We start from the raw sequence: 13,126 nt of genomic DNA, 5'->3' as shown, positions 1-13,126 counted from the left end.
AGTGAGTGAGGCCGCACAGGCATGAGAATGGAAAATGGCCTGCATAGTCTTCCGTGTGGTGAGCCAGCCTGCGTAGGCATGAGCATGATTTAGACAGAAGGACGATGACGCAGCTGAACCTGATGAAGGGGAGCATGAAGAGATGATGAGGCAGTGAGAGAATGAATGACTTAGGATGACGGATGCTGACGAAGGGCCCTGGAGAAAGAGGGATAAGAGACATGAATTAAGATAAGAGGATCTGTCTAAGATGATAAATACAATTTAATGAAGGGCCATCCATCACCAGATAATGAAATAAGTTCTTACCCAAGAACTGAGAGATCTTTGGGCAGCTAACACAAAGAGGAAGTCTGGGCAGACATAGGATGAGAAGGATGAAAATGACCAGCGGCCAAGTTGTTGAAGGGAAGCTGTTGAGACTCCTTGGGTGGCTGCAGTAATGACTGCCCCTATTCTAAATGAATAGCTAGAAAACTGACCCGGGGCAGGTTGCATTGGATTAGATTCTGTCTAAAATATATGATGAACCAGGAGGCAGACATAGGGCTCCTACTGGAGTGAGAAAGACGGGCATGATGGTTGATGTTTGAGTGCGAATTTGAGCCTGGCTTGAAATTAGCTGAACGGGTCATCGAGACAAAGCATAAAGATGAAACGTGGGCCTTCATTGGGATTTTTTTCTACTGAGGGACAAATAAAGGGCTATTCTATTCTATTCTATTCTTGAGTAAAGCTAAAGGATCTTTATAACAGTGCTTCACATCTATGTTTACACATTTACTGACTATGTGGATGGCACAGTACCATACCAACTGCACCGCACTTGTAGCAAAAGGGTCTGGGTTTGCATGTTCTCCCTCTGCATGTGTGGGCTCTCTTTGGGTACTCTGGTTTCCTTCCAAAGTGCAAAAACTCTGCTGTTAGGTTAATTGGTCTCTTTGAATTGCCCTTAGGTATTAGTGTGTGCTTGTATGGTTGTTTGCCCTGTCTGTCTCAGTGTTGCCCTGTGAGTGTCGACCTGTCCAGGGTGTGCCCGGCCACTTGTCCAATGACTGCTAGAGATTTGCACCTGACCCCCTGTAACCCTGCAAGCACAAGTGGGTAAAGACAAAAGTATAGATGGCTAATTGACACATTTTAGTTCACAAAATGTTTCATACAGCTTCTACAGGTCCTTCTCAAAATATTAGCATATTGTGATAAAGTTCATTATTTTCCATAATGTCATGATGAAAATTTAACATTCATATATTTTAGATTCATTGCACACTAACTGAAATATTTCAGGTCTTTTATTGTCTTATTACGGATGATTTTGGCATACAGCTCATGAAAACCCAAAATTCCTATCTCACAAAATTAGCATATCATTAAAAGGGTCTCTAAACGAGCTATGAACCTAATCATCTGAATCAACAAGTTAACTCTAAACACCTGCAAAAGATTCCTGAGGCCTTTAAAACTCCCAGCCTGGTTCATCACTCAAAACCCCAATCATGGGTAAGACTGCCGACCTGACTGCTGTCCAGAAGGCCACTATTGACACCCTCAAGCAAGAGGGTAAGACACAGAAAGAAATTTCTGAACAAATAGGCTGTTCCCAGAGTGCTGTATCAAGGCACCTCAGTGGGAAGTCTGTGGGAAGGAAAAAGTGTGGCAGAAAACGCTGCACAACGATAAGAGGTGACCGGACCCTGAGGAAGATTGTGGAGAAGGGCCGATTCCAGACCTTGGGGGACCTGCGGAAGCAGTGGACTGAGTCTGGAGTAGAAACATCCAGAGCCACCGTGCACAGGCGTGTGCAGGAAATGGGCTACAGGTGCCGCATTCCCCAGACCTGGGCTACAGAGAAGCAGCACTGGACTGTTGCTCAGTGGTCCAAAGTACTTTTTTCGAATGAAAGCAAATTCTGCATGTCATTCGGAAATCAAGGTGCCAGAGTCTGGAGGAAGACTGGGGAGAAGGAAATGCCAAAATGCCAGAAGTCCAGTGTCAAGTACCCACAGTCAGTGATGGTCTGGGGTGCCGTGTCAGCTGCTGGTGTTGGTCCACTGTATTTTATCAAGGGCAGGGTCAATGCAGCTAGCTATCAGGAGATTTTGGAGCACTTCATGCTTCCATCTGCTGAAAAGCTTTATGGAGATGAAGATTTCATTTTTCAGCACGACACAGTGCCAAAACCACTGGTAAATGGTTTACTGACCATGGTATCACTGTGCTCAATTGGCCTGCCAACTCTCCTGACCTGAACCCCATAGAGAATCTGTGGGATATTGTGAAGAGAACGTTGAGAGACTCAAGACCCAACACTCTGGATGAGCTAAAGGCCGCTATCGAAGCATCCTGGGCCTCCATAAGACCTCAGCAGTGCCACAGGCTGATTGCCTCCATGCCACGCCGCATTGAAGCAGTCATTTCTGCAAAAGGATTCCCGACCAAGTATTGAGTGCATAACTGTACATGATTATTTGAAGGTTGACGTTTTTTGTATTAAAAACACTTTTCTTTAATTGGTCAGATGAAATATGCTAATTTTGTGAGATGGGAATTTTGGGTTTTCATGAGCTGTACGCCAAAATCATCCGTATTAAGACAATAAAAGACCTGAAATATTTCAGTTAGTGTGCAATGAATCTAAAATATATGAATGTTAAATTTTCATCATGACATTATGGAAAATAATGAACTTTATCACAATATGCTAATATTTTGAGAAGGACCTGTATTTGAAGGTCCAAAGGAAAATTGCCAGGAGTAAACCAGTTTAACTGTTGAGTTTTTAATGATTTTCCTTCAAATAAAAATGATTTGTCTTTACATAGAAATACAATGTCTACAATAATTCATGTGTATAATCTTTACTTCCACTTCCTATCTTTTCTAGAATTAAACTTTGAGTAGAACAACATTTAACAAACACAATCAGCTTGTTTTGTCGAGCTCACATAGGTTTCTTTTCTCTAATATTCTCCTGAATGGAGTTACTGTAAACCTTGCTAATTTACAGTAAGGTGGAACATCCAAAGGTGTTTTCTGAGAAGTATAAATGGGAAGGTCAGAGTCAGACCTATTGTGCATGTTATCTCACTAATCAAAGCACAATCTGAAAGATGTTTGGCATGTGAGAGGAGACACAAGAATTCAATCCATCTCTTCTGTTTCTTATCACCTGCTAAGAAGCTCCCATTCCAGTAAATACGTATTAGAAGCTACAAAGTTTTGATTTAACTTTAAATACTATTCAGTTTAAAAGTTAACTGACCATGTAGATGGCACAGTATACCAAGATAATGTCTGATTTCAAATATCAGTATCTAATACCCACATTTTCAACCAAATCAATCGTACAGCCTTTATTTAAAGGTCCAAAGAAATAATATCCGAAGTAAACCTCCTTAACTGTTGGGTTTTATTGTTTCTTCCCTTAAACACAGAGGATTTCACAGACAGAAAAAGGGATCCTAGATCATCTGAAGCCATGAAATGCATCATGAAACTGATTCTCTTCTTATCTTTTCTAGGATTATGATTAAAGTACACCACAACATAAAATACACAATAAGCTATTTGTGTTGAGCTCACATATGTTTCCTTTCCTAATATTCTCCTGTATGGAGTTATTGTAAAACATGCTACTGTACAATAAAGTGAAACTTTGAAAGGGGTTTTCTGAGAAGTATAAATGGGAAGGTCAGAGTCAGACCTATTGTGGATGTTATTTCACTAATCAAAACGCAATCTGAATGAAGTTCGCCATGTGGGAGGAAACAGAAGAATTCACTCCACCTCTTCTGTTCCTCATGAACTGCCGAGAAGCTCCCACGCCAATATAAAAGGTACTGAAAGGAACATCAAGCTACAGAAAATCTCTGATCTAACTTTAAATCACATTCAGTCAACACAATTACTGACCATGTGGTAAGTTCACCATGACAAAAACATATTTCTCCAAAATAAAACTCTTAAAAGTCTTTTATATCCCATTCCACTTTAAATTCATATGCATTACATTTACCTTTTAATAATGAAAAAATTCAAAAGAGGAAATGATGGGTTTAGAATAAACAAGAAAAGACAAATAATTATATTTAAACCCAAAGTTATTCATACCCCTGCCAGATTAAGGTTTGAAGTAATTATTTAATGTTAGCAATGTTTCTTCAGACTGGAAGTGGCCCAGAAGTCCTGATTTTAGAACTGATACTTCTTCAAAGTTGTTTTATCTTTAATGTTGTTTTATTAGAAACAAACATCTTGGTTGACTGAAAATAATTTAATCAGTTGTAATTTTAGATAATAAATACATCTACTGTCTATATCTGCTTGTCCTTGCAATATCGCGGGGAGGCTGGTGCCTATCTCTAGCTATCACTGGGCGAGAGGCGAGGCACACCTGGGGCAGGTCGCCAGCTCATCACAGGGCAACACAGAGACTGTGGTGGGAATAAAACCTTTAAATATCTTGTGAGACAACCAGTTGGTTATAGTAAGATTAAATATTTATTACCTGTTGCAATAAGAGAGTTCTAGATCAAACCAATCAGCTCTACAAGAACACTCTGAAAAACAGCTACAACTCAAATACTTTTATACCCTTCGCCAGAACCTCCCTCCCCTGCAACCCACACATACACAAAGCCACACACCGTTGGAATGTGGTAACCTTCTGAGCTCCAGCATCTTCTAAGCGTGTGTTTCACCCAACTTCCCCTTCCAACTGACTTACGTCCCTGCACAGACAACTGCCTAGATAACCCCTAGGTCCCAAGTGGACATGCACAGATGCCCCAAAGGTCATATACATGTAACCCACAGACTCTATTTGTACTGACAAACATTTTCTAAGAATATATAAGGATAAGCAATGAATGTAAGCAATTAATCAAATGTCAGCAAGGTAATCATAAAATTCTTCTACAGAGACACAAAGGACAGACAACCATGCACACACATTCAAATTTTTAGAGAAACCAATTACAATAAATGTGTGCGTCTGAAAATCTACTTAGACAGTAAAAAGATGATAGGAAAGGTCAGAAAAACACCATATCTGCCACAAAAATTAGTTGTGACTCAAATACTGCATACAACTAATCCTCGCCGTATTCCTGGGCTTTTATGAAGCTCCAAATATCGTCAATTTCCTTCTGATGTGCCTTTAGAATTTCAGCAAAGTCTTTTCTTGTTTTGACTAAAAGATCTGTGACCGCTTTGGAGAATCTTTTTAGTGATGAAGAGTTTGAAGTTGCTTCTTTCAGTTGCCTCAACGTGGGATGGAGCCCCTCAAGGTTTTCTTCAAAGATGATCGAGAAAAGTTTAATCCTGTTCTCAAATTCTTTCTTTTAGAAGGAAAAACAATAAACATAAATATCTTCATGAGATATAAATACAGTTTGTTCATATGTGTAATTTTCACCCATCCACCATACATCCTGTCACTATTTCTAATTCTAAAATGATTAGTTAAGCTATTATTAAAATCTAAACAAGATTTGGGTTAAAACCTTTCATCATAAACAAACTTCATGGACCCACCTTCTTGTCAGCTGCATCCTCCAGTCCACCCTCATAGTATTCCTGAATAATGTTCTGAAATGTGCACATAAAGAGATGTATATGGGAGGATGAAAGCTCCATTTCTAACCCATGAAAAACACTGTAACTCAATGAGGTTTTAGAATGTAAGTGGTATAAACTGTGCAATAAAATAATAGTACTGCTAAAACTGTAAATAAAACAAAATGGAATGATAACCGTCTTTTATTGCTTCAAGTTATCTTTTTTTTTTTTTGTCATGGACCCACTTTGCTCATATTTACAAGCTTAAAAGTATAAACAACAGATGAAAGCTGATTGTTTTAGAAAAAGCCTTTACCAGATACTTTGTATCAATCAGTGAGTTTGCAGCACAAACCAGACCCAGCAGAGTGACGATGAGGAGCAGTCCTTCGGTGGGTCTGACACCAGGCAAACTTCTGTTTCCGGATAAAGCTGCTCTGGCCATAATTGCTGTGATGAAAACACCCCAAGAATTTATGAGAAATTTACTTGACTTGGCTATTGCCTAAATGTAAAAATAAATTTGTCTGTATTAAAATAATTTTCAGCTCTTACCTGACAGGAAAAAGAGAAGCTGCTGTTCGGGAGACAACTCAAGAAGAAACAAAATGACCCAAAGCAAATACTTTAAATACCTGTTGGAGCTGTCTCATCAGTTTTTACTTTTACTGTTTCTCTTTCAGTTCTGCTGTAACAAATACAGTGACATATGATAATGCCGTGACACAGACCACAACAAACTGGCTGCAAAACCACCCACCACATATTGAACATATTTTCGTACTTTCAAGTTACTGTCTTGTGAAACAAAAACAACTGAGATGAACATTTTTGAATTTCCTTTTTCATGCAAAGATAACATTTTGCTGCCATCATAGCGTTTCATCAGTCATTTTACCAGAGGATCAAAAAGTCTTCTTTTGTACAGTTCCTGTGTAGCCAGTAGGGGGAGCTCTATGCTCTTGAGACAAATGCTTGTAAAGATGAACAGACACGATGCCAGCTGCTATAAAAACCTGTCTTCTTTTTTTTTAATAAACTGAGTTCAAAGCAACTTCATTTCCAACAAAACCATCTATGCAATCGCATTAAAGAATTTATTCCATAAACTAACATAGAGAAATAATGAAGGTTCATCTCTTAATTCTGGTATGTTTTATCCAGGCTTCATTCATTGAAAATTGTCAAACAAGACTGGAGCCAAAAACAAGATTTTTGAGGTATAATTATAAAAACCAAGCCCATATTTTCAAAACACTTTAAACAATAAGAACAACTACACAACCAATTAGCAGAATAATCCAGATTTTTCACAAAATAAAACAACAACAAAAACCTTTGTAAAAAAAAACCTCATTTAAAGCTTTTAGCATTTTGGGGTTATGGTTCTCTCTGATGTTACAAGTCTTTACAGGAAGAACAGTGGTATGGATTGTGTTTTTGGTTATATTTTGGTTTCTTTGTCCTTTTTTGGTTTTAGGTTTGGTCCCTGTTACAATTACATATTAAGACAGACAACTTTAGGTCAATAATGCTCCAGCATTGTTTTCCTGTGCTGAAACTTTAACATACTTCATTTGATCTATAGCTAAGCCAGGCTACTACAGATTTTTTGGATATGTTAACTTATTTATGAGCATCGCACCTCATAGACGCTAAATATATATATTACAATTGAAACCAGATATCTACCCTTTATAATACATTATTTTGTCACTGGAAGACCTTAAATCAGACTAAACTTTTCCTGTCTTAGGTAAGTTAGGATTAACAAAAGAGAGAGAGCGAGAGAGAGATAATTTTTGTTACTTTCTTTAAAGTCCAAAGTTTACATTCACTAAGCCTCCAACAATGCCGTTAAATCATTTGGAAAAGCCTTGTGATCTTCTAGATAATTCACAACATTTGGGTTAAGTAGAGGCATGCCTGTGGATGTATATTAAGACATCACCTCAAATGCTGTGTCTGTGTGTGACAACATGAACAATTTGAAGAATGCAGGTAAAGTATTGAATTGTGGACCTCCAGAAATCTGGTTCATCCCTGAGTAGAATCTCCTGACACCAAAAGGTGCCACGTTCATCTGTTCAATTAATTATTATTGAGGTTTAATAGGCTAGCTCACTAAGGATTTGTCCAGAAAGACACATTTAAGAAAGAGACACGTTTGGTGTCCCACTTCGAGAGGAAAAAACCTACTATTCCAAACACAGCAAAAAAAAAAAAAGCCAGACAACAGTTTGTAAATGCAAAAAAATGGCTTAAGGACCATAAAATCAATCTTTTGGAGCAGCCATTGTAAAATCCTGATCTTAAACTCACAGAAAGTATTGGGGCAGTTATGAAAAGGTGTGTGCAAGTATAGTGGCCTAAAACTGGACTCAACACACCAGTTCTGTCAGGACGAATGGGTCTAAATTCTAGAAAACTATTTTGAGAAGCTTGTCGGAGGTTTTTTAACAACATTTGACCCAAACTGATTAGTTTAAAAGGCAATTCCACCAAATACAAATGAAACAAAGAAAATAAATTAAACTATCTAAAAAATGCTTTTCCTCATTATTATGGCATTAAGCAAAGACGAAGGCATCATCACAGCAAAAGTTATGTGAATTTTTTCAGACACATTTTTTCAGACATTCAAGGGGTGGGTATCAAAAGCAATTGACATATTACATAGACATGGAAAGAATGAATGAATTCATTCATTCATTTTCTATACCCGCTTATTCCATAGTGGGTCACGGGGGTGCTGGTGCCTATCTTCAGCAGTCTACAGGCGAGAGGCGGGGTACACCTTGGATAGGTTGCCAGTCCATCGCAGGGCAACAGACACAACACACACCTGTTCACCCCTAAGGGCAATTGAGAAATACCAATAAACAGTTAATTTATATTTTATACAAATTTTGCTTTATTTCTTCACTTTTGGCCACACATAAAATGTATTCTTAGACATATTAACATAGGTCGCATGAAGAGAAACCACATGACAGCAGCTTTTTTTCAGTTGTTGGTTTATTGTAAGGTACTGCCCACATGTTCTAGTAAGCTTTACTTATTTCCTTGATAGTTTCACACCCATCTGGTGTGCTAGAGGCAGGCTCTGTGTGACCTGCACCACTTTCTCTTTCATTCTTGTCATGCCCAGAGAATTTACAGCCCAGTTACTGTAAATCACGTAGAAATATTTCATTAAGTTACAGCTTCAATGTTATGATTTGGGGTTGTTTGGTTTTTGGTTTCTGGTTTTTTTCTTATGTTTTTCACAGTTATGGTTTTGAATCATGCTTCTGTTATTTTCCTGGTCATGCTTTAGTTTTGTCGTCTTGTTCATGTTTTGTCAAGTTTGGTTTTTGGATCTGGTTATGCTTTTGCTTCATGTTTTTTCTAGTTTCTGTTAGTTTGTGTTCAAGAGTCTCTGTTTTTGCCGCAGCCACGTTTTGTTCTGTCTGTCAATTAAGTTTATTCGGTTCACCTGCCCAAACTAATCTGTCTCCTAGCTCCACCTGGTTTACTTTCCATATATACACTCCTGTTCAGTTGTTCTTCGCGGAAACATTCTCAAGCCAAGTCTTGTTTTTTTTTGATCATGCCATGCCTGTCTTGCCTGCCCGTTTGTTTTGTTCCTGCCTCCTGCTGTGAGTGAGTTTCTGTTATTAAACCTTTGCACTTACCATCACGCTGCCAGCTCGTCTGCATTCTGGGGTCCTATATCTCGCAAACCATAACATTCAAAGAGTAGGCAATAACAAGAAGACAGAAAACAATTTGTGGTTACTGTCTGATAGATCAGCGCTCCTTTCCAGACAATCTATTATATTGTACTATAAAGAACATTATAGATGTGATGATGGTGATACTATTGTTATTGTTATGTCATGCTAAAAAAAATGCCATTGTCCTGTTTGACTCTGTTTAAAGTTTACATTGCATGGGTTTATCTTACAAGCATATATGATTGCTGCATCAGCGCTGTCTACATGCAGGGGAGTGGTCTGAGCAATTAGCAGACAAGGTGGGTGAAGTGTCTTGTGCAATAACTTTTATGCAGACAGATTTCTTTTGTTTTTTTTCTCACTTAAATTTTTTAGATCATCGAACAATTTTTAGTATCAGACAAAGATAAGGTGAGTACATTCTAAATTCAGTTTATAATGAGGGTTTCGTTTGAGGATAAACAGCTTTCCAAACCAACATGGCACTATGTGAAAAAGTAACCGCCACCCTTGTTTAATTAAAGAAGTAATTTCACTAGCTACACCCAGGCCTATCTACAGCCAGAATCAAGGAGTACCTTAAATATCACCTTTCTCGTACTCATACTCGTCGTCTTCCGCTTTATCCAGGACCGGGTCGCGGGGGCAGCAGACTCAGTAGAGACACCCAGACGTCCCTCTCCCCAGACACCTCCTCCAGCTCCTCCGGGGGGAGCCCAAGGCGTTCCCAGACCAGCCGAGAGACATAGTCCCTCCAGCGTGTCCTGGGCCGTCCCCTGGGCCTCCTCCCGGTGGGACGTGCCTGAAACACCTCCCGAGGAAGGCGTCCAGGAGGAATCCCGATGCCCGAGCCACCTCAACTGGCTCTTCTCGATGTGGAGGAGCAGCGGCTCTACTCCGAGCCCCTCCCGGATGGCCGAGCTCCTCACCCTATCTCTAAGGGAGTGCCCGGCCACCCTACGGAGGAAGCTCATTTCAGCCGCTTGTATCCGGGATCTCGTTCTTTCGGTCATGACCCAAAGTTCATGGCCATAGGTGAGGGTAGGAACGTAGACCGACCGGTAAATCGAGAGCTTTGCTTTTCGGCTCAGCTCTCTCTTCACCACAACGGACCGGCACAGCGCCCCCATTACTGCGGCAGCCACACCGATCCGTCTGTCGATCTCCCGCTCCATTCTTCCCTCACTCGTGAACAAAACCCCGAGATACTTAAACTCCTCCACTTGAGGCAGGAACTCCCCTCCAACCAGAAGAGGAATATCACTTTTCTGTCAGGGTCCATTTATCTAGGCTAAATAGAGCATGACAGACACAATCCGTTACACTGCATTTGCTCTCCACACTTTTCAGGTTCTTATTTGTGAAAAATTTTGAAAACCATGTATCATATTTTCCTTTCACTTCTCATTTATGCTCTACTGTAATAAATTTTTTTTTTTAACAAATTCAGAGTATGAAGACTTTTACAAGGCACTGTACAGTTACACCAGAAGAAATATACAATTCATACACAGAAATTACATACATGACCCTATTACAAAATCAGAGATGTTTTAAACATAACAGAATAACAAATCTGACAACAGAAAATAGTTTATAAACTGATCCACCACCCACCGCGTTGAGTCATCTTTTTATCTAAATGAGATGATGTACTAATACACAAAATGAGAATAAAAATAATTCAGTGTTCATGCTGTCAGCTGCTCATTGTTGCTGGATTCTTTAAATTATTTTCAGCTATTTTGGCTTAATTTACTAAATGTTTAATGAATATATGAGCCTTTTTTTCATAAAAAACTTTAAATATTTGCAAATATGCATTTTGTGCAAATTCAAATAAGAACGGAAATAATTAAGAATAAATAAGAACAAGCAGAGCACTGAATGACAAGTATCTGACTTTTATATACCAAAAGTCTGAAGTTTAAGAGTATTTGCTCAAGTTCAGTTAAATCCCAACATGGCAGCAATAATCTTGTAGTTCTAGAGATGTTCCAGTTTGTGGAAAACTTTACCATAATTAACACGGCTATCTCTTGTCCTGCTACAGGAAGGAGTTATCTGGGTCATAACTCGATATTCACAAAGTTTATTTAATTTCAGTTATAAACAACTCTTTTTATATCAATGATATTCACATTCACATTGCACTTTTATGTTCCTTAAACTTAAAATGTTAGTGAGCAAATCCAGACCATAAATAAATCTCTCAGAAAATAGATTCATGTAGGTACTTCTGGTTCAGGTTTTATTCAGACCTTAAAAACAGGAAAATAGGGAAAAATGAACAAATACAAAAAAACAAATATCATTTAGTAATTGTTTCATTAAATTTAGAAAGTAGCTTTGTGTTATCACGATGCATAACCTGTTAAAAGTATTATCTCCCTCTTCCCACAGCTGCAGGCCTGATTTAAGTTTGAGTGCATTGTGGTCGATTCTACTGAGCTTCAAGGAGGGTTTGGCGGTGCCAGGGAGTAGGAGAGGAAGATAAGGATGAAACTCCCTGCTGGGTTCAAGGTTCAGTTTTTCCAGTCAATATTCCTGAGAAAGAATTATAATAAGGCTCAAACGAGCCAAGCTGAGATTCCCAGGCCTCTGTGGATTTACTGTGACATGCCACCTCTTGTAAACCCTGTTGTCCACCTTTTGGACACATGTCTTGTGCTGAAGTGAAGATCATCGATTTATTTCTTTGTTAATTACTGTAAATAGAATAAAGCCATACAAAACAACCGTACAGATTTCACCTCTTTAAAAAACAAAACAACTGTTTAACTTTACACATACCTATAAGGAAACATAAGGATTGACCAAAACTGGCTTTATTATCAAAGACACAATTTATGCAATCCCTGTCTCTGCACCAGGTTCAGTTTTTCTGGTTTCAAATATAATACGAAGCCTCACAAACTTTCAGCTTTAACAGAGAACAGTCTCACAGCTGTTAAAGCTAATCCTCACCATGTTCCTGGGATTTTACGAAGTTCCAAATATCCTCAATTTCCCTCTGGTGTGCCTTTTTACCTTTAGCAAAATCTTTCCTTTGTTTGACTAAGATATTTGTGATGTCGCTCGAGAATCCTTCTAGCATTAAGGAGTTTGATGTTGCTGCCTTCACTTGATCCAACATGGGCTGAAACTTCTCAAGATCTTCTTCGAAGACGTCTGAGGCAACTTTCAGCTGGTTTTCAAAGTCTTTCTTTTAAAAAGAATAAAACAATATCTTGATCAGATAGTTTATATTCATCATTTGTCATGTTACATAATGTCAGATATACCATTTCAATTCAATTCAGTTTTATTGACATAGCGCCAATTCAAAACACATGTCGCCTCAAGGCACACAAAGTCAAATTCAATCGAATCATATAGATTTCAACTTAGTTACATTCCAATTAATTCCTAACTATCAAACGGTGCAATCAGATTCAGTTATTTATTCAAATTGGTTAAAAAGTTTTTCTATCTTTGGAAAGCTCCTGCACATTTTAACATTTCTCTACTGATAGTGCATTCTATCACTATATACAATACTGAAATAAACAATAAACTACAGTCAAAATCTAAAATGCATTTGTTCTGCTTTGGCTGGACGCATGAAAACTTTTTCAGAAACAAATATGATAAAAGAGATGCCTTGTTTAACCCACCTTCTTGTCAGCTGCATCCTCCAGTCCACCCTCATAGTATTCCTGAATTATTTTCTGAAATGTTCACATAATGAGGTTTATGAGAACAGGAAAGCTGCAATAGCATATTTGAAAAACAAAATTCCCCATGTCAACAGTTTCTGTCTATAACAAAGAAAAGCGGCAAAGAAAGCTGTTTAAAATGTGAAA

General features: G+C 38.4%; 1 long non-coding RNA gene across 2 annotated transcripts; it reads right to left on the bottom strand.

The window, feature by feature from the left end:
• Positions 1-5,317: 5,317 nt before the first annotated feature.
• Positions 5,318-6,451, bottom strand: LOC124880018. Of its 2 annotated transcripts, XR_007041209.1 has the most exons (4): positions 6,118-6,451; positions 5,879-6,012; positions 5,539-5,592; positions 5,318-5,342 (listed from the first exon to the last, which is right to left on the bottom strand). It is a non-coding gene; the product is annotated as an uncharacterized LOC124880018 (long non-coding RNA). The 2 variants fall into 2 exon arrangements; XR_007041208.1 differs by having other exon boundaries at positions 5,879-6,451.
• Between the last annotated feature and the right edge of the window lie 6,675 nt (positions 6,452-13,126).

This window comes from Girardinichthys multiradiatus, chromosome 14 (genome assembly GCF_021462225.1).
Source record: "Girardinichthys multiradiatus isolate DD_20200921_A chromosome 14, DD_fGirMul_XY1, whole genome shotgun sequence".
Lineage (NCBI taxonomy): Eukaryota > Metazoa > Chordata > Actinopteri > Cyprinodontiformes > Goodeidae > Girardinichthys > Girardinichthys multiradiatus.
Note: the sequence above shows the minus strand (reverse complement) of the source record. Positions and strands in the feature narration are given on the sequence as shown.